A 23,660-nucleotide genomic window follows, 5' to 3' on the forward strand; every position below is an offset into this window, starting at 1 on the left:
TTGGCGCTTCATCTTGAAACAAGACCGGTAAGCGCGCTCGTTCTTGTACGGTAGAATAAAGAACGCGAACATGCACCGACATGTGTGAACTACTGGAAGGTGACTGAAGATGAAGGACCTATTACCCTGCTAGTACTGTGTATACTGTCAAAAAGAAGAAAAAAATAATACGGAAAGACAGAATGCCCAGTGTCGAGATGTAACGATTCAAGCTTTATTTCTTTTTGACCTAGAATGCAACACCATTAGTTCCATGTGCTTTATGCATGGGTAATGTTATGACACAACTCATTATTTACCCGTTCATTACATGCACCAAGCAGCCCAAATTATCACTGTACTAGAGCTTATGGACGCATCGCAGTGCACTGCTTTGCACTTTATTGTAGCACAGGGGTTTGCTATCGCCAGTAGCGAATGCTTTGGTTGACCTCCCTGCCTTTCAGCTTTTTAAATTCTCTCTCCCTTTGTATAAAACGCACTAACTTGTGGGAGAGAAAGCGTTCTCCTCTTTTAGAATTCAATTAATTGTCAAGCAATTATATTGCAGTTCGAGTAACTAGAGCACAAATGCGAAAACGAAACCGATTCTGTTCGGTTCTCCGCGCTCAGAGTGCGGCACCAGGGGGCAGCACGCGCTGCGCGTCCGTTGGTGTGGCGGACGGAGCTGCACGTGTGTAGTCAGCCGGCATTTTTCGAGTCGTGTTGTAAGTGTTGTTAATTCGCCGTAAATATCTCTTGATTTGTACTCAAGAGTGGAGCAAGACCCCAAGGAAGAGAGATTGACGCATCGGGAGCGAAGAACAGAAACGATGGATGGTTACGCTGTTTGGGTGTCGGCACGTTCGAATTGGCAAAGTTCCGAATTTGTCGCTGTGTCGTGTACGCTTGTGCGCTCGTCATTTGCCGTCATCGCGCGGAGATATTTGCGCTGGATGTCTTTCACTTCGTTTACAAAACTCTGCACGCTGCGGCATCGAAGAAGTTGTCCTGTGTTTAGGTGCACGTATGCGCTTGGACACGGATAGCCTGCTTGCTCTCAACGGGTGTTCAACAGTCTACGCGCGCTCGTAACTTGCTCATGAGGTAAGCCCATTTTAATCTTATTTGGTTTGCATAACGTAGGTGTTAAAATGATGTGTGGTAAGCGGGTGTCGCGAACAGAAATATTGTTTCAAAAGACCACTATGCAACGTCTTAGGGCAAAAATGACGCATGAATGGGGAAAGGGATCACCCTATCTTTTCAGATCGATTCCAGTCGTAGCGCGATTGGCTCGATCGCAATTTCCGTGAGGTACTTCTAGCCTTTTGTTCACTCGCGTTAAAAGCGTAGAATAAAACTGCGTTCAGTTGAGCTCTTGTATAGACGCTTGTATTGGCTTGAGAGTATACTGTATCCGATACAAGAACTTCTGTTAAAATACGGAAATAAATGTTCGAGGCAATAGCAGTCGCTCACTACCTGTGATCGTTACTTTCTTGCTTGGGTGCACGTTTTAATTGTGACCAGAAAAAAAAGTTCTTTGCTCTGCTGTGTTTCCTTGGTGCAACTTTTTGCGGTGCAGCAAGACGTGTTCCTTCGAATGATGTCTGGGCAGTCAAGGCATTCGTGTCAGTAAGCAAGCAGTAAACGGGGTATCAGTGCGAAAAAATTTGGACCTACAAGAGAAGCGAATGGTATCATCATAGACTCTTTTATTTGACGAGTAATTCAGTTGTGTTACTAAAGCGGAGAGTGGATATGCATGAAAGTCAGATTGTATTGGTACTCAGCAAAAACAAGGTAACTTATCATTACTAATCAATCCTTTTCTTTTACTGAAAGGCAAGTTGCTGTTGTGCTGGAGCTGAGAAGAGTTCTGCTGCCTGCAATGGGTCCATCTCTCTCAAGTTATCGCAGTATTGTAGCTCTCAAGGTGAGTGGATTTTTTTTCTCTCAGCTATTTGCCACCTGAATCATGACCGTTTACTTAGCTGTGTAGGTGATCACTGTTAGTGACATTGGAGTGCTGGTGGACCAGCACTCCTTTATGATTGCAACGCATATGACAGAGTGCAGCTGTGGCAGTATGCAAAGGTGTTAATCTATAAGCCAAATTAGGTTCTTTGAGGTAATATGTTAATATATTGATGACATTGGATTGTGGTCTAGCAGGCAAAAATGCTAAACAAGAAGAAATTTTAATTTGCACTTGGTAAGATGTGCAAGCAATTCAGGCTGTTATACATGAAATGGGACATTTGTAGATGTCTTCTACAGTGCTGCAGTCCTGAATTGCTTCAGAGTTGAGTGATACCACTATAATTTCTCTGTAGAGCATGCAGCACAGTTTAGCATTGGGGGAGGCTGGCATCAACAGGCGTCTACTTACTGTGAAGTTCAAATGAGGTGTTACTGTTAGGGTGAATATATATAATTTATGGTTTAATTCTAATCTTTTGTCAGGCAGACATAGTTTACCCACTTGGTTAAACAATAGAGATGTAATATCTATGTATACAAGTATTACCCATTCATTTATGCCATTTAGACAATGGCATAAATGCGTGGGTAATACTTGTGTACATAGACAATACATCACTATTGTTTAACCAAGCGGTGCCCCTGCATGCTAAATTTTACAGGGCTATTATTAAGTAATGTCAGCTTTTGTTGTAACATTAAGGCACCTTTTATATTATTACAGATTACCACCATTGTGCACCATCATAGTGTGATATTTACACTAAATGTATTTGACTTTGCTATAAAACCCTGCACAGCAGTGCATCATGAAATTTTTTTTTTATAGTTTCTGGCCTCAGAATGCACTTCACGTTATATTCTTGTTTGCAACAAGACTATAATGCAGGTTTCTCTCCTTATGTTTTGTGGCACTTCAAACTGCGGCGAGCTAAACCACTGGGCAGCAATACTGGATACGCTACTGCGTGTGGAGCTGTCTTCAAACACACAAGGAATACATCATTGCTTTTTTAGCTCAAAACAACGAACACAAGAAAGACGACAGAACAAGGTGCTACTCTCAACTGACATCACTTTATTGCGTCCCTCCTTTGTAGACAGCAGAATCTATAAGAACATGCGCTGTGAACACCCATGTGCAGCAACCACCAACATCTGATCAAAAAAGCACACTCATGCGACAGAATCCAAAAAAAACATATTGAGCACTGTACGAGGTTAAAGAAAGCACACTAATGCACTGTGACCCCAATGACTGTATGAAGAAAACTTCCGATAACTCTCTGGCGGAGGTATCACGGCTCTTTTTCAAAATCATAGCATCACGAAACATTGCAAACCTAAGCGATCCATACCAACAGGCACAGGTTCCCATTTGGCTCAACATTGTAAAATATGGAAGTGCAAAGCCATGTTTCGTGATACTTCGATTTTGAAAAAGTGCTGTGATACCACCGCCCGAGAGTTATCGGAAGCTTTCTTCATACGGTCATTGGGGTCACAGTGCATTAGTGTGCCTTCTTTAACCTTGTGCAGTGCTCAATATGGTTTTGTGGATCCCGTCGCATGAGTACACTCTTGTGATTGGTTGTTGGTGGTCTCTGCACATGGTGCTCACTGCGCATGTTCTTCTAGATTCTACTATTTATAAAGGAGCGACGCAATAAAGTGATGTCAGTTGAGTGTACCGCCTTGTGCTGGTCGTCTTTCTTGTGTCCATTGTTTTGCGCTTAACAAAGTATTTATGGATTCACACCAACTAGCCCGCCAACACATTGTGTTGCGGGCACTTCTGAAGTACTGTCTGTCCAATAACCTTGGTGGCATGGAAGCGCTGTCCACTTCTATGCGTTGCTTTCTGTTTCATTGTGGCATCACATCACATTATAATCATAATGTGTATGTACTTTTTCCAAGAGACCCATATTCCTATCCTTGTGTTATATTTGCTGTCGCATTATTTATGTGCAAATGACTGACCAGTGCTCCAAGCTCCATTTTATCGCAAAGTAAACTACTGGTACCTAAACAGTTCTGTATATCAGAAAACCAAAGCTGAACTGCCGAACAGTACCAAGCGGCAGCCTTAGTGCAGTGTCAAGTAGTCAGATTTTATTGGTCATGCAGAGGTGCACAGGATAGCTCTTTATTACTTGCTGAATAATTAAGCTGTGTGAAAACTGAGTATTTACGTAGCTTCAACCACATGCTATTGGCCATTGCTCCTGCCCTCATCAAATGTGGAAGATTATCACGGCATTTCCTATTCTCTTTTTCCTTATTACAGTGGGATTACTGCATGCGTAAGTAGGAAACGGATCACATAGGCAATCAAAAGCCAACAATGTGTAAAAATGGAACATTGATTGTACAGTTTGATGACCCAGAATAAGTAGAAATACACCATAAATGATTGACAATTAACTTTTACTTGACACAGGGCTAGAGCATACAGTAAGCATACTGTATGCTCATACGGTGTCACATCAATTTAAATTTTAGTGTAGCTTTACAGTGTACGCTTCTATTGTTGCATTCTGTCAGAGGAATGGTAATGTTTCGCGTGTATAGCAACTAGACTGTCTATATACAGTAGTAAAAATGTGTGAACTGTATTTTTTAATGATTTGATAGAATGTGTAGCACAATAAAGCGAGACAATCAACGCATAGTGATGCGACTTTCTCTGCACATGTTGCAGGTTCAAAAAAAGTATGGTGGAAGCTGTTGCCAAGGTTCCGACCAGAAAAGACAGCCAGTATAAAAGGGTACACGCCACTGATCTCTACTACAGGGGATGAACAGCACATCGAGCGCCCTCGACTGAAGCTGGCCTTGTCCCGGAAGTTGGTGCTTCACAACTTTGCGGCAGCACTTTGTTGCACGGGTGTGTGGCATTTCTTCCCCTAACATGCCTGCCTGATGTGCCATAACCTACCCAAGCAGTGTTTCGAGGTGTCCAGAATTTTTCCATTGTAGTGTCTACAGTGTCGCTAACATAAGTGGCTTGCAATGGAAACACTGGTAAATCAGAAAAAACTTGATGTAAGAGAACACTATCGTATACGGGTTCAGATTGTCATAAAAGTGCTTACCAGACATGTAGAGACCTCCTAAAATGTGAAAAACCACAAAGAAAAGTTTTTCGGCAGCAATATTATCTGATCGCACGCACTAGTTAGTCCACCATATGCCCTGCTTCCAGGACAAGCGACTGCATGACATCGCATTTCCACTGGCTTCACCTGCATCCGGTGCGGTGTGCTGCATCCAGCGAAACATGTTAGAAATCAGTGGTGCACAGTGTTTTCTGTCCCCTTTCTCGACGCCTACTGAACACATGTTAAACTGTTTCCAAAGCAGACAAACAGAGGGAAAGGGCTCTGAACACATTGCATTTTAAAGTGGCTGGTACTGGGTAACGCAAGTACTGTGGCATAGTAGATTTGCACCAGGCAACCTGGGCGCCCAAAAAGGCTGCTGTTTACTTGCAAATGGCCAACATATTGTGAGCATGTTGAAGTACTTTTTTTATTCTCATCGGTTATTTAGCTAATGGAGACAGCTTTCACAACTGAAGAAGCCTTGGAAGCATGAAACACTTCACAAAACCAGCTTCAATATATCGTGTCTGCATCACAATTTCATGGCTGCATGAGTGAACCCTCTGGTTAACATGTAAGAGAGTTCATGATGTTTGCCATGCATTATCCACTTTATTTAGAGGTCAACCCTATCTTGAGATTTAAGCTGATGTTGCGTTTAGAGAAATTATGGCCGAGAGCCAGCTTTTGAGAATACAGATTGAGCTTGACAGATTAAATGCCAGAACAAGTCGTTGAGGATTTCAGATCAAGAATCTTCAAAGGCCAGTTCATTTAGTGGTGTTAATATTCTGCTCGAAGTTGTTGATTGTTACGTTCATATGGTGCCCAAGCATTGCGGTAACAACTTCACTTGGAGTACATAGCAAGGGTGTATTCGATGTAAGCTTCTGGCTTTTTTTTCTGTGTTTTCAAAAACTGGTTTCTTGTTCAGTTTAAATTTTCAAATTTTGCATTGTTGATTAGGTGTTGTGTCCTGTTTCCTTTTCCTGCAGCTTCTTAGTTAAACATCTGAATAGTGAACACAACTTGACCTTTTGCTTGATTGTCTAGATTACATGCCCTCGATGCAAAACAATTTCACTTCAAAACTGCTTGTACCATACTGAAAGAATAACTTTGAAGCAGCCATAGCCACCAATAACACGCAAGAGATGATTATGAAAATTTTAATATTGTTTTTGAGGGTGTCTTAACTATCATGCACCAAGATTTAGAAATATGTAAATGCGATGTAACTAGACAAAATGAAGGTGATGTTTGCCATCGCTTGGAGATACTCTGATTATATTGTGCATTCTGCCTAATTACATAATTCTTAATTAGTTATTAAATATCTCAAATAATTAAATGAAATGTGTCAATGAAAAGTTGTAGAGCAATATGAAAGCCTCCTGATACACTTTTTTGTTACTCTTACTCATTGTGTGCTACATAAGTGTTTTTCCAAGGAATAAGCCTGCGAATACACATAAAGTGTCTTGAGTGGCCAGTCATGTGTCAGTTTTGTGGTGCAAAGCCACGAATACAACTTAAATGGGTTCTTTTAAGAAAAAGACTTAGCTCAGCAAATTATCTTTCTATGTGCAGCCTGTGGAGACAAGGTTTCTTAGACATGGCCATGGCCCTCAAGGAAGATGCCGAGGCCGCAGGCAGTTCCTCCAGTGACCGTGAAAAGGTCCCCTGGGGCACAAGTCTGGTTTGGCACCCCCACCTTTCTCCTGCAGCTTTTCTGTCTACTTAGCTAACCAGGTGGGTCAATGATGGCAAAGGGAAAAAAGAATCAACAGCATCAAACGCAGAACTTGCTCAAGCTCAATGCATTTTTGGTGTAAAGTGTTTCCCTTATCATTTATCAAAAAATGGGTAATAAGTATATGATATGGTCTTCACACGGACACCTCTTTCCCACAGAGAATTAGCTGTAAAAAAAAGCAGCTTATGAAGGCTTGAATATTAGCGAAGATGATGTGGCATAGATAGGATAATGATTATGAATGTTTCTAATGAAGGTAGTGGTAGTAGAGTGAATAATCAGAGTTTATATATAGATTGAAAGACATTTCATTCCAATGCCAGAATTTTAAATCATCCCAAATAATTCTTGCATTTTATAGTCTTCATTTTATAGTTCTTGATGCTTGCTTCTTGCTGACATCATTCTTATGCTGCATAATTCACCTGTTATAAAATCCCTATTTCTCCCGTTCAAGCAACTTCACATTCATCGTAAGAAACCTCGTAGATGAGTTCCAGAAACTTGCTGATGAGATTAGGGGGCGGCGTGTACCCCAGGCTTAGATATGCATTCAAGAGCCTCATATCTTGCAAATGTTAGAAATACTCCTGCTAAGCAAGTTCTTGGTGTCATACAAGGGTATTTGCGAATACGAATTTGCCTAAATTTAGGAAACAGTCAATATAAAACATGTCAAGCGATATCGCTGACGATACACACACATTCCAACTGAACTAAATACAAATAAATATAGCACCAAATGCAGAATCATTGGCATGATGCCATTCTTTCAGTGGAATAAAATCTGTCCTGCATTGTAAATCTGGAATCCTTTATAATCCAGACTACTAAATACTTATGAGGGTTGTGACGTAAAATATGCATGTATTTATTCCTCGTTTTTTTACTTTAGGACCCGATAATGCTTAAACAGCAGTGAAAGAACTGGGATCACATTACCTAATACTTTATATTGCTCCAGAAATCCGTTTCTCTGCCGATCGCAGCATTCGACACTAACAAGAAGGCACATGACACTTAGGGTGGTGCTATTCACTTTGATTGTTTGGGAACGAAACCCATAATGTACATGTTATGGCCCTGCGTGTCATTACGTTTGAACAACAAAAAGGTAGGGGGTTTGCGTTTTGCAAAACTGCATGGAGGTTTTCACTGTGTGCAATTAAAATTAGGAACCTTCCCAGCTCATACTAAATGCATTCTCCAAAGCTTTAGGTTATACAGGAGCGTTACGTTACACAGAACACACTCTTTTCCCTTTTCACGGCTCACACTCTTAGGCAGAGTTACACCCTTTGAAGTGCCCCTTCTTCCACACAACGATAATTGTCATCTGCCTTTATGCATTTCCTTTCTTTAACGCTGCGAGCCCTGTGCTTTCCAGTAACGAACGGCATGCGCGTTATCAGCATGATAGCATTCCCGACAGCAAAGTAGCGGGCGTGGCGTTTTCAAGAAAGGAAACGCATCAAGGCAGATAACGATTATTGTTGTGTGGCAGAAGGGGCACTCCAAAGGGTGTAACCTTGCCTAAGAGTGCAGGTGGTGATTCAGATTCTTCAAAGGTGTTTCATTGTATGGGATGGCACATCGCGCTTCACTTATTTGCAGAATATTGCATTCCAATTGTGTCATATGAGATAAATCCATTAGAGAGCTTTAGCTTGCCCTAAATTTATTACAGCTGTGTACTGGTAAACTGGCCGCAGCTTGCAGTGCTTGTGGAAAAACAATTGTAACTGCCATATTATATGTAACTGTTAGTGCACAGGCATCGGCAGCAGCAATGGTTAGGGTACACTTGTTTCTTCTATTCTGCGGTATGCATCCTCCACCAGAAAGTAGTTTTTTTCGTCTTCCTCTTCTACCATATTGGAATGTGAAATGGGGTGTAATTTGTAGGATATACTCTTGCATAAACTTCATGAGCATTTATTCTTGTCTGTGCCACAGGTCATTGTTGCTACCACTGTAAAAGCAGGGTGCCTGTTTACAGCACCCGTAGGGAACAATCTGTGAATCTTTAACGAACAGTAAGGATAATGAATAATCGAATAATTTTTAGTAATTTTCAACAAATTTAGCACTCTTTGCTTTCCACTATGGTGTTTTTAAAACTCTAATCTTGGCACAAGGTTTGAGTGCAGGATGTCATTTTGTGTGAAAGAGTACACTTGTGCGCATAACACCTCATCGTCAACATTCTGCTGCACAGAATGTCATTAGCTTTCGTATGCATTGGTCACTATCTCACAAACCGGTTGCTCCTTTGTTAGTTGGAATGTAGCATTTATGTAAAGCACATTTGATGTTCTAACAAAAAGCATTGTGCCCTCTTATCCCCTAATTCTCCTCATTTGATGCCTAGTGTTGTAATAGCATGGTTGACACCATAAGAGTCAGTGTGGTGAATAATTGTGTCTGGAGGAGTAGGGGGTGTACGTTAACTTAAGCAACTTTTCCAGATGACTTGAATCAGTATTGTGGAATGCTGTTTTTTTTGTTCAATCACTGTTACCAAGTTTCACTTTGGTTGTGGCAACAAGTATAATGTAGTTCGCTAGCACTCCTGTCAACACATATAATGTGCAGGCATCTGTGTTGAAAAAAAGACCAGCTAATGGTTTGCCAGGAGCTAAGGTCCATTTAGACCATTAAACTTTGAACTTACACTGGTGGAAATAACTGGTGAATGAAAGCACACCCAGGAGAGCTGACCATAATATTTTCTTTCATTATAATACTGCTGAAGCTTTGAACCGCATTTGAACTGGCTTGTTCAAAAAATGACCCATTTCCTTGTTCAAGTAAGACAAAGGTTCCACAGGAAGACAGAAACTTGAAGCCGTTAACAGCAGCATGAATATAAACAGCGTTCGACGTTTTGCAATCTTGCACCTGGTTATATTATCCATCCCATTTTTTTCCACAGGCTGTTCTTTACTGTTTTATGGTCATACCCAGTTTAATTTTAATGTCCCTATTTTTTAATATTTGGTTAATATATCTTTTCGTCATTGGCTTTCAACAAAATATATATTCATAATGTGCCTTCATTTACCATTTGCAGTGATCTTAACCAGATGCATCTTGATACAAAATTTATTTTCCTTAATTCTTCGTTTTCCTTTTCCAAAAGTGCAAACTGTTTATCTTGATACCTATTTTGTCTTCTGGGAAGATTGGGTCTATTGGATTAATGACTGCTTACATGTGTACATCGTTTTCTGTTTTGGTCACCCCTACTCTTGGCAAGTACTGACAGCATTGCTCATACCCGCTCCATCACAATCACCACTGCTAAGCACACCCTTCCTTCCTTTATTTTAACACTTTGGCTTCTCTTGACCTATTATATGCACCAGTTACTTCTCCCCCAATGAGGCTAGGGGCCAGTGAGATATGCACAATCCAAAACAACACAGCCAAGGAAAACATTTGCTACCCTAATGACAAGCACCTATGTCGAAATGTTGGCTACAGCAACATCCCTTGTTCCAACAATGTTGATCTACTTACATGTTTTTCTAACACAGAAGTTACTGCTTTGTCGTGTTCTGTGATTATACTTTTTTGCCACTTTCTTTAGGATGGATATTCACGAATACTATTTGTTTCTCCTAACAGCAGCAAGTTTATCCTTGCAAGCGTTTGGAGTCAAGAACAACTTTCACCAGGAAGAAGTGCAAGACGAGTGATTGAAGAAAATAAAGTTGCTTCTGTGATCTAAGAACTTGAGGACTGAAATGTTGCACCTTTTTGTATATATGCTATGCAGTGCATTCATATCACAAAGTGCAAAGTGTTTTATCTCTGCAGCCATGTCAGTGTGTTGGCAAGACAATTTTCTCAATGGTGACCTGCTGCTTTGACTATGAGCTGCCTTCATGACATTTGCATTAAAGGAGATGTACTATCGTGGACAAAAGTACCCTGGAAGTGCGAGCGTTGACCAAATTGCATTTCTGCTCAAGACTGCTGAAAACAGTGGGTCACGTATGCACATTCCGAACGCAGATGGTGGCACGGCTGATCCCAGCAAATACCACACCAATAAAATTCGGTCAACTCTCGCACGTCCTGGGCAATTTTGTCCCTGATGGCACATTCTTCGAATAATGGATATGCTCTGCAAGATGAAATACGGGAAGCACCTGTACTTTAACGGATATAGTACAGATTTAGCATACGGAGTCTTTCGTTTTCTGAATACAGCAAGCACCTGTTTTTTAACGGTTATAGTACAGATTCAGCTTACAGTGTTCCGTTTTCTGAATACGAGAAGCACCGTACTTTAACGGTTATAGTACAGATTCAGAATACAGAGTCTTCCGTTTTCTAGATACAAAAGCACTCGTATCTTGTATTACGGTCTCTTTTTTACAGTTGTCCGTTCTACGGAAATGACCGTTCTTAATTTACGGAAGAGTGTTCGGTCACAAATTACCAGCAAATTTTCTGTAAAGTAAGGCAAATTTTTTTTACAGTGTACGCGGCAATTTTTCTGCGCAGTTCAGAGGAGCCGATGCTGGAACGCTCCAAGATTGAGAACTGTGCGCCTGAAAAGTGGTAAGTGCGCGAAGGAATGCGCCCAATTTCTCTGGTATGCCCGCTTTGGCGTCACCCGCTTTCCCCTTTGCCGCCTTTCCTGCCCCTTATAGCCGGAAAAACGCGGCACTCGCGCACGCCACCGCGTGAGCACACGCACAAACGAGCCAGTGCCGCCTTCCTCGGCGCTTACGTTCGCAGCGTTGATCGGCCGCCAAACAGCCAGCGGCAAGCACGCGACCCCGTCATTACACAACACTGTGAATTGCGAAAGCGCGGTGCGCCCTGTAGCCCTGGGCCCAGCGCCCTATAGGGACGCGCTTCCGCTTTTCGGAGCACACGCACTCTGGAATCTCAGAATCAGCAGGGATGCACTTCTCGCGCTGAGTAACATTTTCCTTTGCTTTGTCTACCGAAGCTACGACAATAAGGACATGGCGAATATTTCACTGTCGTTTTCAGGCACCTATGGGAGCTACCGCATAAAGTCTAGCATAAGCATTTATTTTATCGTGAGCAGGCGGAAACCTTTAGCACGCCATCAGCTTGCGTAAGGACCGATGTCCATAATGAGGCAACGTCCCAGCACCAGCAATTAATGCGCGAGGAACACTGTCGCGAATGTTCGCGGGATGCCGATTTGCGATCTAAGCGCCGTACTTAATCTTGATAATGAACTTGCTTCCCTCCCTCACCCGCTTTTTTTGTTGTTGTTCTCATTGTTCGAAATGGCCTTACTGTGACCGAGCCATAGTGATGGTGAGCCTTCAGAATCAATGGCATGTAGCTAATTTATAAAGAACTATGTTGAGTTGAATTCTTTAATAAAGTAAGCATTTCTGGAACCTTCTTTCAGTTACCATAGATCTGATTAATTTCCGTTCTTGTGCAGTTTAGATAATACAGGCAGATTTCCATGCACCTTATACCTGTTTTAAAGATAGTTTGTTGGACTTGGCATTTTGTAGTTAAAGAATTCCTAACCACACCGTCGACAAGTGTGCAATATCGACGAACATGAACAATTTCGAAGCTTTCAGCACTGGTGTCCGAAATTGACGTCGAGAATTACTGGCAATTATTTCGCAGTAGTTTATTAGTGTAAAGATTTTCATTTAGGGAGCGCATCGCATCAAACAAAGAGACAGAAGAAAGGGGAAAGGCAGGGATGTTAACCAGTGGGGAAGATCTGGTTTGCGACCATGCAGCGCATGGGAGTGAATGGAGAAGGAGGTTAACTGATAAGTAAGTCGAGAACATACATGTACAACTTTGTGTAAAGAAAGCGAACCTTTAATCCCCATCTAAAGATGCCGTTTTCCTGCGGTTGTTGTGTTATGACACGTACGTTCCCGGTTATTATATCTTTAACAGGTGCAATATACAATAAGCAGGGGTGAAACATAAATATAGAATGCCTTCTCTTTTTTACTCTTATTATGAAACTTCCTTTGTTGGCGTGGCTAACTGCCGAGAAGAGCAAGCAACCGGAGAAGACTCCAGATTTCGCGGCTAATTACTGCCGCACTGAGCGAACAAAGAGAATAGTTTATTCGAATAAGTAAGGAAATACCTTCATCGTAACGAACGTCGTCAATGCTGTTGTCTAGCAACGTGTCAAAGAAGCTGGCTCGGCTGTATATGAATATTAGATATTCATCGCTGCGACCGAGGCGGTTCCAATGATGGCCCGAGACACGCAAAGGATAAATCCTTGCAGCAGGTAAGAGCCATGATTAAGTATGCCATGTCCCAAGACCACGATGCGCGCCGACAAATACGGGCGTTTCAATGAACCATGAATCCCGACCAGAGAGCCTTGTCAGCAGCAGTTCACGTCGCTTGTTCGGGTCACTATGGCGGCGACGTATACTACTGCACACACCATTCACTAAGGCCTGTCGGCTCCAGAAACTGCATTAAATTTAGTTGAACTGCAGTAACTGTAGTTAAGGTGTGCAGCTCCACATGAAGATAAACCCAGAGCATTTTCTCCAGTTTCTTTTTATCTTTTCATCTCTTAACTTCACCCTTCTTAGGAGGTAGAAAACCGAAAGCGCGTTTGGTAGACCTCTATGTCTTTTCTGCGATTCCGTTGGGAGTACTAATGAATTTTTATGACTGGACCCTTTTATACCTTTTAAAGCACTGACTGCGAAACACCTACACTCGCCTCACACAAAAAAATATATATAAAAGGAATGCTTCGTTATACCAATTGATGGCGGGGTTGCGAAAGCGATGGTATAATTAGGCAATTACAAGGTACACACAGCTTGTCTGCAATGAATCAACTTCTTGGGCCCTCGTGTAATCATAGGCTGATGGGCGATACTATCAAAACACTCTTAAAATGCATTAACAAATGACTAGCTATAAAAGCCACTAGGTAAGTGGAAACAGTTAAAAAAATCTTACTAGAGAAACTAAAAAAAATAAATCATTTTATATAGTTTCTATATGCTGCTTGTTCGAATAATGAACACAGTATTTATGAATGTAGAGTTTCCTTCTGTACATATTTTTATGTAAATGTAGGTGATCCACATAAGGGGTGAGATCTCCGGACTTAAGGCAAAGAAAAAAAAAGTTGGTTCGAAGCAGCATACAGCCTTCATTATGTAATACACTAATTACCTGCTCTGCGGTGGATTTATAATTCAGCCTGGACTGTCCAAAAGTTCATTAAAAATATTTTTGGTGCCATGCCACTAGTAATATGTGTCCTACTAAAATATGTTTGAAAAGGTATCTGATCGGTGCTATCGGCCATTTGATTTCAAGTTGTCGTAAGCGTCGAAATAAAGCAAAGGACACCGGATTGAACGCCTTCATGCGGACACAGTTTCATTTTATTTAGGGACTGTGGATTCACCTTGAGCAAGAGTATGCGACCTTCAACACAGCATAAAGTCCCAGTCACAGACCAGCTACTATACGATGCTGCACCATAATAAAATGACTGGGCGAACCTCCGCAGCCCGATCAGAGGGCTGCGGGGTCTGCTGTAGCTGAGTGATCCATGACGATAAATTGCGTGACCGGCTGGCGTGGAAGCGACGGAGCGCAGCTCGCCGAGTAAGCCCTGCCGTTATACAATATGGCTGCCCAGTTTGGAGTCCTTTCCGCTTCTGGTTAGTCAGGGGCCATCGACAGTGACACTGTGCTAAGTTCATCCGTTTGTTGGCGGCAGCCCCAAACCGAGGACACCCCGCTATCCTGTATTGCCATTTCGTAGAGACCGCTATTAAGAGTACTTGGCATAAACATTGCGGGGTTTGTCAGAGGTGTCAATGTAGTATTGTTATCGTGTTTTCTAGCAAGAGCAGCTTACAATGAACGAAAACCATTAGCGGTATTTAAACTGTAAGCATGACTGACAGCACTCGCTTTAACCTCTGAGTTAAAACTGAGCGCAAGGGCCCCTCCCCCTTTTCCCCTTGTACTACGGTTCACGTTAGTAAAACTGCCCCTGAATTATTCTTTCAATGAAAAAATCGCCCGAAGACGTGTTTTGAAAATATTGTAATGGCGGCTTTCTAAAGCGAACCTTTCTTCGAGAACCCTCTCGGATTTTCGTGACCATGGCTGCTGAGTGCTACTGACTTGCGGATTAGCTCAGACTTAAAAAAAAAAGAAACTTTGAGTTAAGCGTCCGATGGTTCGATCAAACTGCAGTCCCCAAGTACAGCAAAGCGATGCTCTAGCCGTTAGGCCGAAATCGCCGTTTCTTCTTTATTGCCTGAATACAGAACTGACTTGTTCTTAACACGCCATAAGAACACATAAATAACGTTTACAGAAAACTGTGTAGAATTCAAAAAGAAAAATTATTCACGTTGTAGTCGTACGATATCAGCTTCAGGCTGCCATCATATTAAAACTCTGTTGATGTCGTCACTGGTTTGGCGTTTCCCAACCACTCTGGCACATATTCAAGCGTATTGGGCTAGCATACGATCATTTGTACATTATATAAAATATTGCTTCTCCGGGTGGGTGCCGATGTCTGCCTATTGCATTTCCATGCTGCACCACCACATGTTGTGCAGGTACAGAAGCATATTAAGGTCTAACGGGATGGCATCATCAGACTAAACAGACAAGAAACGGATTCCGTAAAGGTCATTCGAAATTTCTTTTGTCAGAGTGCGTTGGAGCCCATCCCAGAGAACGACAGAGCTCCAACCTTCTAGAAGCACGTGTTCTGTAGTTTCCTCTGTTCTACCTATTGCACAACGAATGCCCAGTAGAACGAATACCATTTCTTTACAAACGGTGCGCCGGTGTAGGCGAAATCTATATATACATACATATATATATATATATATATATATATATATATATATATATATATATAATGTATTGCCACTGATTTTACCACCATTCCCTTAGCTCGCCTAATACAATCTCTGTCTTGTCTTGTAGAAAGTTACAACGATCGATAAATTATTGGCACTGGGCAACTACATCAAAAACGTATTTTTACGTTTTTTTACGACTTGCTTTGCTTAACTATTCATAGGAAAAGCGTACAAGAGAAATCGCGTATCCGCTGAGGAGCGTTTGTACGGCTCGTTCACTCCCAGGCGGAACCCCACAGGAAAACCGCGAGCACTCCGTGCAACCTTTGTAAGTTACATCTCGAGCACTTTCGCACCTGCAAGACATACTGAATTTCACACACAGGGAATTTACCAAATATAGAACACTGCCATCCTTTCCATTTGTCTGCTTTCTCGCGCAATTAGCACATGCTTTCGTCTTTTCCGAGTCAATTTCGATTATCGCCACCTCTAGCCAAGTGAAATCACCGGATTCTAAAACAGAACGGGCTGCATGAATGTTTGTAAAAATTCAGCAATAATAGAGTGCATTTTTTTAGAATTTTATAATCTATTTTAGTTAAGCTGATAGGTAGATTATTATCATTATTATCATTAATGGTATCAAAAATGATCTCACACGTGCAATTCACGAGTCTAAGGACTTCTTTTTCACAACTTTGCCCAACTTTATGAATAATGAACCAAGAAAATTTTGGGATTACTTGAGCGATGCTGACAGGCACGTGACGCAGGTTTCGGTTGATGGCATCTCTGTTACAGATCCACAAGTCATCGCTGAGTATTTGAACACTTATTTTACTGGAGTGTTTTCAAAGGCAAGTACAACCGTGAATCTGCGTCACGGGGAATTTTTAGCATCCCAGATTGATTTTATTTCATATCAGGGTGTAGTCGCAATGCTGTTAAATCTGAAAACAAAATTGACTTGCCGTCCTGATGGTTTGCCCAATATTTTTCTTCGTCGTTATGCCGAAACTATCCCTAATTTTCTTGTGATCTTGTGTCGATATTCACTATAAAGTGCGAGGCTACCTGATGAATGGAAGACAGCTCAGATTATACCCGTTCATAAAAAAGATGACCGTTTCTTATTAGAAAATTATCGCCCAATATCTTTAACATCTTGTTGTTGTAAATTGTTGGAACACGTTGTAGCAAAACGCACCACTCAATTCCTTGAGGAAAACTCCATACGCTCAAGCTTTCAACACGGATTTAGAATAAATTTCTCTACTGCAACACAATTGGCCATTGTAGTACATTCATTTGCAGCATGCATAGATAATTGTGGACAAATTGACGCGATATTCTTAGATTTTAGTAAAGCATTTGACAGAGTTATTCATGATAAATTGCTCAATAAACTCGTAGATATTAACGTTCCCGACATTTTCGTCTCTTGGGTTTCCGATTACTTACATAACCAAACGCAGTTTGTTTCAATTGACGGTTTTGATTCCTGCAGTCTTCCTGTAACATCAGGTGTGCCTCAAGGAAGTGTTCTGGGATCCTTGCTGTTTATTTTATATATAAATGACATTGTCTCCGTAATTACTCCTGGAACTCAAATAAGGTTATTTGCAGATGATGTTGGTCTTATTTCTTGAAATAAAAGGTGTACATGATCAGGTTGAGTTTAATTCTAATCTCTTTAATGTCTCTAAGTGGTGCACAGATTTTGGCATGACTGTTAACAGCGATAAAACAGTTTATCTTTGCGTAACGCTTAAGAAAACTCCTCTAAAATATATTTATAACCTGACATCTCTTCCTTTGAAACAGGTTACCAGTTACAAGTACCTAGCAGTGACAATCGCGAATAACCTCTCTTGGAATCTGCACATTGATAACATTTGCTCTTCAGCTTTCTGCAAACTTTGTTACTTAAGGCATAAACTTCATAATTCTTCTCCTAATGTCAAACTTCTTAGCTATTTCACATTCATTCGACCTAAGCTGGAATATTGCTCTATTGTTTGGGATCCTTATACTAAGCTTAACATTAAGAAGTTAGAAATGATTCAGCGAAAAGCTGTCAGGTTTATCGATTCGAAATTCAAGAATACTGATTCTAATTCTGAGCTCATGAAAGCTAACAACATCGAGCTACTTGAATCGAGAAGAAAAAAAATGTCGTTTGAATTTCTTAAACTTACTTCTTAACGGTAAAATGGCTATCGATCAGACGCAGTTTCTTTCCCCTTTGGCCACAAGACCTACGCGACATTACGAAACACACTTTCTAACCCCTTACTTTGTAAGAACAGACATTTATAAATTTTCCTTTTTTCCGCGTTCTGTGTCTGACTGGAATAGCCTAACAGAACTTTATGACGCACTATATGACTAGATATTCATGTCTTTTGGTGTTTTTTCCTCTGGTACTACCATGCTTCTTTTCTTGTTGTTGTTCTCCTTTTGTGTAAAACAGATATGCTGTGAATTGTATTGCCCGTCCTGCTTGGACCAGATTGGTCTGCAGTATGTATTAAATAAAAAAAAATAGATATTGCGTAAGACTATGCAGTTTTTGCGAGCCATCTGTTTTGGGTATGCGAGTAAAAACTGCATGTCCCGTTGCAAAGCAAGCAGAGAGAGAGAGAGAAAACAAGGATAGGAAAGGCAGGGAGGTCAACCAGAACAGCATCCGGTTTGCTACCCTACACAGGGGGTGGGGAAAAGGGGAATAGAAAGAGGAAGAAAGGGAGAGAGTAAGCACTGATTACGTGTGGGAGGGACACCATACACAAGGACACTATAAAGGCAGTACACTAAGATCATATACTTCGTTGAAAAACCAAAGATGGGGTTCGCGCAAATCTGTGTTATCTAATCTGTATATTACAGGGAACATTTAATTTATGTTACAATGCACATTTTTCCATATTGATTTAAATCTTGATTAATTTCATAATGAAGTAGCCGCCGCCACCATATTACAAGGTCTCGTGCTTTCTCGTTTTTTTTTTCTTTCAATAATATAAATAATAACGTAACGTGTGTCACTGCTATAGATATAAACGTAACTCCTGGAACATGTTCACAAATGTTAAGCTTATTTTGCAGCCGACTTCACGCGGACAGGCTACAGGGTCTCGTGGTTCTTCCACGCTACGTGATTTGGAAGCGAACTCTCGCTATGCTGCACTTCGAACATTAGTTACACATCTACCCACGCTTAGCACGGGGATGAGTTCTGAAAGAGGCAAGAGCAATAATTTGTACATGACGAATTAGGCTACCCGGAAGCGCACGAGGAAAACGTAACCGACAGAGCAAAAGAAAAGCAAGAAGTGTATAAAGCAAGAGTGCTGCCGGACGATTTGTAGTCTCACGCAGTAGCGAGCTTAATAACGTCTTGCTGAACGCAGTGGCGAGAGCTGCCCTAACCGCACATACACACACACACACGCACACAAAAAATAAATGAAACCACCGTACAAGTAGTGATAAAATCACAAATAAAAATAAAATATTCTGGCGGTTAGAGACTCAATTTGCATATTGAGTAGATTGAACCGAGTCAGCTTGTTCGGCCCCTAAAGCCGACAGGGACCCCGCCAATTTATTTGATGCAAGGGAGAGGAAAGAAAGAGGGAGAACACTGGAGGAAGGTAAGGGTGCGAAGCCTTCCTATATCGCCGTCGCGAACCCTCTTGCTCCTCTTTATTTATGTTCTATACACGGCTTCCTAGGATCTCCGCCTGCATGCAATTCTGTCGCGATTCCCACAGACTATGCGCTCAGTACGTGACGGCCATGATTATGACAGCGAGAGCCCGTCGTCAAAATGATCTGCGTGGTCAGCGTATATGCAAACAACCCCTGCGACTGCGTCTTGCCGACTTTAAACAGAAGCCGCCGTTTCGATTTCGTACTCTGCATGACGTTCCCAAAGGAGGACGTGACACGTCAAACCGAGAACTGCCCCACACGCACACTGAACATTGTGGAAAAGAAAGGATGGATCCGAGCTACCGCAAGCTTTATTCGTTTGTAGGTGCGCAAAGCATAATTTCTCCTTTTGTTCGATGCTGGGTGGCTGTCCACTTTGATGCGACCGCAGCTGGCCTGTAAGCTAGTATAAGGGCTCCCAACCTCGAGTTTTCTGACAGATGCCAGCGCCGCTCATTCCCCTAGCGAATAGTGGAGTCACCACCATGTATAAGATCGCCGGCACTGTGAGGCGCTCGCGATGTCCGGGATCTTTGCAAAATTGCTCCTCGCATCGCCCAAGGAGGTTCAATTTCTTTCAAAACCTTCTTGGCGTCGCTGTTGTTTCGCGATGGTTGGGGGATGGGGTACCCAAGGTGCCCGGTGCTGTCAATTGCCTGGTCAACTGCCACAACAGTGACAAAAACACCTGGGGCCTGCAGCCGCCTGCCAAGTTATACATTTTCCCGGGTAAATGTCATGAAACAGAACGCAGGCAGGCATGGATAACCGCCATCCGTGGAATGAAGCAAATTGGGGTGCAAAAGTTTGCCGTTACACTTAATGCTTGCTGTTAGTCACAGCAGCTTTGTTGCTTGGACTTGTAGCTCAGTCATGAAGGTTTGCTCAGGATGACGAGAATATCGCTGCAACTCTATTTCAATGTGTGTTTAGTGACTCGCTGAGCATCGGCTGATTTGCGCGTGAAACACACATAGTGCTTTATTTTGTTAGTTTGACAATGCGCGCTTTAATGGTAGCATTTTTGTAGTAGCAAGTTGCAAGCAATTTAGTGCTCTAACGCGTGCGTATGTTTAGCTAGCCCATTTATAAAAATAATGCGGACCGTACTCTGAGGCATCTTGACTCCACGAGTCATATTTCGAGAGGAGAGCTGCGGCGGTTTCAATCGCTTTGTCTCTTGGTCGTTCTTTAATACTGATCTAACGCGGAGACTTTCGATTGTGGTCAAGTTCCATACGGATCCAAAACTCTGGTAGCGATCAAGAATGGTAGCTGTTGCAGGGCTCAACAATCTGCATTGAGTTAGTTGAGCTATCTTGGCATTACGGTGCAGGCGACAGCCTACGGTCACGATCTTCTAGATCCGGATCGTGCCCCATTGAGGTCGAAAGTGCCCGTACATAAACACCCGATCCGGATTCGAGACGACCGCGCTCCAAAGTGTGTGAGTGACTGCGGTATAAATTCATCGTGAGTTTCGATACCTCAGGGACCTCAGAGTCGCTGTGTCGCGCGACGTAATGATAAAATAGTGTCTCTTGATACTTCTGAGGCGGCATTCTGGGCGAGTTTCTTCGCGTTATTTTTTTTTAACATGTGATGAACCCTTAGCCTCTTTCTTCGTTTTCGTTCTCAGCATGCAGTGATATCGCATCACATCACGCCACTCGCTGCCCCTGCGCGAAGCTGGCGCTGCTACTGACACTCAGTGCCAGTTGCATGCGAGAGCCCTCTTGAGTGACTACGCGACACCGTTAAAAGTGTTGCTTGCGAAAACGTTCAGTAAATTGGCAAGCGAAAGCGAGCAAGCGCAACTAACTTGACACTGCCAACAGCAGCAGCGTAGTGCACGCTTCTGTCCTCTGTTTTTTTTTTTTTGCACTACATGCCCGGAAACATGTACAATTTCACGAGCGAATGCGAGCCCTTCGTGTTTTTGAGGCTGTTGTGGCACACAACGGCAGGCTTGTGTAGACAAACGCACGCGAAACCCAATCTCGCAGCCCCTACCCTCGTACCCAACACTCCTACAAGACCGCGCTGCATGGCGACTTTTTCATTTGTTCCCACTAGCGGCGCTGCTCAGCAGTGTCCGTACCGCTGGAAAGTCCAGGTTGGCAAGTCTATACGCCACCTACGCAAAGTAAGCATAAGTGTTTTTGAACGTACGTTGCGTACTGGGATAAGACAGCTGGTACCCGTGATATAATATTATGCTACCCTCGAATGACAGATATTCTATCGCTGTGTTTGCTCAATTCAGAATTCTAGTTTAGGTTGTAACTTCACCTTTTATTTTACCTTTGCGAGATCCCTTCAAGTTTGGTTATCTGTACTATCACGGTCGCAGAGGTGGAAGCTGTACGCATCAAATTGCATGTTTAAAAAGTAGCAAAAAGTAACAACTGCTTCGTTTACAAATACTTTCTGTACATTACTAAATGCACACTAAGTACTGAGTAGTGCGATATACCTGCTGTCAATATGCATGTCTGGTTAGTAAGCACGGCTACCAGTCTGATCTGTGATCGATTTCTGTCTGTTACTAAAATGTGCAGTAAACACGGAGTACTGTGAGAAACATATACTCGTTGTTCATATCCGGTTAGTAACCACGACTGCCAGTCAGAAATACGGTGAGTTTTTCCATTGCGACGGCAATAATAAGGTTTTATGTTCATGGCGTTCTGTTTATTTCATGGCGATTCTTGTCTGAATACACACTTGTGCACAATGTGTCCGACAAATGCATAGCAGATAATTCTGCATTTTAGCGAAATGCATATGTATTCCTCGGTTATATTTGTACTTTTGATGTGACGGTTATAAAAAGCAATAAGTGGTACTCGCATAGCCCTAGAATGCGTTGTCCATGCTCTGCTGCTTATTGCTCTAATGGCGTATGTAAGATATAGTCTGTCGTGCTTCATGTAATCGTGCGCAAATAATGATGGAAAGACGACAGCTATCTGATCAGGACTGTATACGACGGCATAAGGAAGACGCTAGATGGACGACGGTGAAATAACGACGATGAAAGGAAGACGATGGCACAGTGACATTGTGATGACGACAATACAACTACTCTGCGATGGCATGATGACGACTGTCTTAGGGCAGCGCAATGACGACGATATCATGATAATGGAATGACGACGACGGCATCGCGACGATGGAATAAAGATAGTATAACGGTGGCAGCGTGACCACAATGACATGATGAGAATGGCATGACGACGATGGAATCAAAAAGACGGCATGAAGACAAAAGCATGGCGAAACTGAAATGATGACAATAGTACAACCATGACGGAATCACGACGGTATGAGCTCGAATGCTTGAGGATGACGGTATATCGACGAGAGCATGACGACGGAATGTCGACGGTGACCTGACGACGATGGAATGACGACAGCGTAATGACGAAGCTATCTTAATGGCATGACGACTCCGAAATACCGAAGAGCGCATGATTACAAAGGCGTGACAACGACAGAACGATGACTGCGGAATCATGATGCAAACTGAAATCTGCGGAACGAGAAAGAAGGCACGACAAGAAAGGAAAGATTACGATGGAATGAAGAGGGTAAAAGGAGGACGAAGGCATGACGCGTCGACGACATGTTTGTTTTAAAGCTCACGCCCGCGTTTACATGCATTACTTGCCACCTAGAGCCAACCTTTGTTTGTACTCTATCTGGTGCTTGTTTGCACTATTCCCGGTAAGAGTCAATCGTGCACGACAGCCAGCAGCCAGCATCCGAAAAGTATGGCAAGAAGCAAAGAAAACTTCGCTTTTTTAACAAGAACCACCATTTAAGAAGACTAATTGTTTCGTGGCAAGTACATTTTGGAAGTGCTTCTTGAGAAATGGAAAAGTTGACTTCCTGGATGAGATCCGAGCCATCAGTGACACCATGCCTTGGTGATTAGCAAAAATTGTAGTATCAACTAGTACCGATAAGGAAATCACCGCCGCCCATATGAACAACATCTTAATACTAATTTTTTTAGCTCAATCGCAGATATATAATCAAATACAGAGTAGACTGCAGAATACGTGTTTAAAGGAACAAAGCACTGGCATGACGATGTCAGATAACAGGTTAACCTAATGAGTTAACCGCTATCACCTCTAGCACAATGTTCCGAACATGGTTTTCCCTAAACCTAACAGTATAACTAATCAACGAAAATGTTTTGCTCTCTCTAACGGTCCGTCACAGAAGTTTCGGAGGCAGATTATTTGG

General features: G+C 42.3%; 1 long non-coding RNA gene across 1 annotated transcript; it reads left to right on the forward strand.

Annotated features, from left to right (window-relative positions):
* The first annotated feature begins 990 nt into the window (after positions 1-990).
* LOC142572042 (uncharacterized) lies at positions 991-10,564 on the forward strand. Its single transcript, XR_012825993.1, has 5 exons — positions 991-1,086; positions 1,828-1,918; positions 4,670-4,855; positions 6,663-6,824; positions 10,459-10,564. It is a non-coding gene; the product is annotated as an uncharacterized LOC142572042 (long non-coding RNA).
* The last annotated feature ends 13,096 nt before the right edge of the window (positions 10,565-23,660 follow it).

Source organism: Dermacentor variabilis, chromosome 2, assembly GCF_050947875.1.
Source record: "Dermacentor variabilis isolate Ectoservices chromosome 2, ASM5094787v1, whole genome shotgun sequence".
In the NCBI taxonomy this organism is placed as follows: domain Eukaryota; kingdom Metazoa; phylum Arthropoda; class Arachnida; order Ixodida; family Ixodidae; genus Dermacentor; species Dermacentor variabilis.